A 2,848-nucleotide genomic window follows, 5' to 3' on the forward strand; every position below is an offset into this window, starting at 1 on the left:
TGTTCCCCTATTTAGCCTCCTTGTGTTCGTAGTCTTGTGCTGGTTCGTTGTCCGAGTTACCTGTCCTTGTTGCGTGTTCCTGGAGCTCTGTGTTTTTTTAGTTTGTTACCCTGTCTGCATGTCATCAATAAATTCCTCTGCATTTGAATCCTCGTCTCATATTCATCCGTTACGTGACAGTTCCAGCCATTGACTGTAAAAAAAATTGGTTCCAGCGCGTCGTCATATCTGGATATAACATATAGCCTATAACACGCTCTCACACTTTTTTTTATTTAATTTTTTTTAGCATTTTGGGGAGGAGTACAATTTACATATGTGGTTTCAACAACCATATGCATTTACACTTGTCCAGTTTCGTCTGGAATGCGTCTCAGATCTCCTCCTGAAGTGGTTTGAGGGATCGGATTCAAATCCGTCTCAAATGCGTTTCGGAGGGCATTTAAACCTGGACTTTTCACGATCGGATAGCTATCCGATCTGAGAAAACGCATAAAGTGGCCAGGTGTAAACAGTCCCCATGACAAAAACATACGCACGAAAGCCGAAAACAAACGCTGGTTGGCCTCTCACGTCCAAATTTGACGAAGTGGTGGGGGAAGTGACGTATGCCGTAAAGCAGTAGAATTTTGTAGTTCTTTTTGTGCTCAGGTTACTACCCGAACCCCGAAGTTACATAGTGCCAGTAAAAGCGATACAGACCCTGTCAGGCTATGGCAGACGTGTCATTCAACCTATTGTAAGTTGATGTACCATCACAAGGATCTTGGAAATATATTATGAAGGTTGAAAAGTTACATAGTGTCGCTTTAAGTTCAATTGTTTATTCAACAACTGTTCCAAACCAATTTGGCAGCACAAACAAACAAACAAAAAACGTGATCCACATAATAACAAAACCAGGTGTCGAGAGTGTGTGTGTATTCATCTGTATGTGTACGTATGCATGTGCACATGTGTTTGCCTGCATGCACAATTTAGACTTGGGCACATTTGCAGGACTAACTGTAAGTTAATTTAAAACTCAACTCAGCTCAAACCACAAAAGAATTAAAACCTGCTCCAAACAGTACCAACATGGCCAAAAAAAACATGTCCTTTAAATCAGGGGTTCCCAAACTTTTCCATGACAAGGCCCCCCAATTACCACTAGGTTCTGGCCAAGGCCCCCCTTTTGCAGGATGTGTTATGGAACCCATCGACAATACTACGGTAAATGTAGAAATAAATAAATAAAACATCTAGGTAAACATCAGATTATGTGATAATGTTTGATACCAGCCAATCAAAAAGATTATAGAGATGCACCGATTACAATTTTCTAGGCCGATTCCGATTTTTCATTGAGTTTTGACCTGCCGATACAGTTTTTAGCCGATTCCGATTTATTTTTTTTAACCACTTTACACTACAGCACACACACATATTTATTTTCTATATATTTTTGTTTATAAAACACTATATAACTATATATATATATATATATTATAAAACACCACTTCTACCCAAACTGATTAATAAAAACAAGTTTAAATGGGTACATTTTCTATTTTTGAGTCTTTCTGATTTCTGACATAGTCTACTCTAGTTCTTGTTAAAACACACATGCAAATAATGTGCATTTTAGGTACTTTTAGTGTGAAATCATATTTATTTTGTCCATCAAAAGTGTGCTTTCACTTTAATTGTGCGTGAGCTCAATGGTGAATGAAAAATAGACTCGGCGCCGAAACCCTCAGCTTCACTACTGCTCACGCGACGCTCCTGCTTGACGCTCAAAGCGCTGCTTCTTCTCGCGGTGTGAATGCACTCATTGAACATGCACGGCGAAAACAATTCGCGCTTGCGGTCTTAAACGGCCGTTATTCACAAGGTTTCCTATATGTGCGTTCCGTGTGCACGTGTGATGCTGATGTTGCGCGATGTTAATGATGCGGCGCCCGAGTTGAGCTTGTGCTTCAGAAAATGTAGCTTCAGCTTGAGTGGACGCTACCGCACTACTTGATCAACAAAAGAGCTTAGCTACTGAAAAGCTATTTGATTCAGAAAACAGCGACGCTACCACCACGCTATTGAGAAATGTAGTTAAGCTAGTAACGTCACTACTTGTAGCGACGCTACTGCCCAACACTGTCTCTTACTTATGAAGACCTACCCATTGAGACCACACAATCATAATAAATAAACAACAAAAGCAAACATTGCAAGAGCTAGAAAAATAAGTAGTATTATAAATGATTAAATGTTTAAAATGTACGATAAGGGATTATATGATTATATTGAATAATTAAAGGTACAATCTGTAATTTTTTCGCCGCCAGAGGTCACATTTTCAAGAAAATAACAAAGATGAAGCTTGATGACGCTATGAAGGAGAGTGGAATGATGGGAGATGTTGTTTTCACCGCGCAGAGATATGTGGAATTCACGAATCATATAAATTAAAATATCAGCTAATACATTTATTTTTGTATTACCTGAACATTAGAACACACTATGTTATGCCATCGTAATGAATTAGCTGCCAGGAACGTGAAATGTAATGCTGTATTAGCCTGTTACTGAAGACTATTTGTCAAATGACTTGGTGAGTTAATGCTGTGCAGTGTTACACTCACTTATACTGACACCTACTGGCGTGCGTCCGTGCAACATCACGCAAAAAATAAAGGTTTACAGTAACGGACGCGACTGTTAATACGTTATTCGTAGTGACCCATGAGAGATTTAATTTGTGTCTTTCCTAGAATGGGCAGTTTGTGACTTTAGATAAACTTAAGTAAATTTAGATAAAAATAAATTTAAAGCAGGGCTCAGTAGTTTCGGGATTTCTTCGCTGTATTCTCGC

At 38.9% G+C, this 2,848-nt stretch overlaps 1 long non-coding RNA gene across 1 annotated transcript; it reads left to right on the plus strand.

The window, feature by feature from the left end:
* The first annotated feature begins 204 nt into the window (after nucleotides 1–204).
* Nucleotides 205–1,050, plus strand: LOC309476513. The gene is made up of 2 exons (XR_014198225.1): nucleotides 205–621; nucleotides 701–1,050. It is a non-coding gene; the product is annotated as an uncharacterized lncRNA (long non-coding RNA).
* Nucleotides 1,051–2,848: the final 1,798 nt, after the last annotated feature.

This window comes from Leuciscus leuciscus (assembly GCF_965113295.1).
Source record: "Leuciscus leuciscus genome assembly, chromosome: 15".
NCBI classification, from domain to species: domain Eukaryota; kingdom Metazoa; phylum Chordata; class Actinopteri; order Cypriniformes; family Leuciscidae; genus Leuciscus; species Leuciscus leuciscus.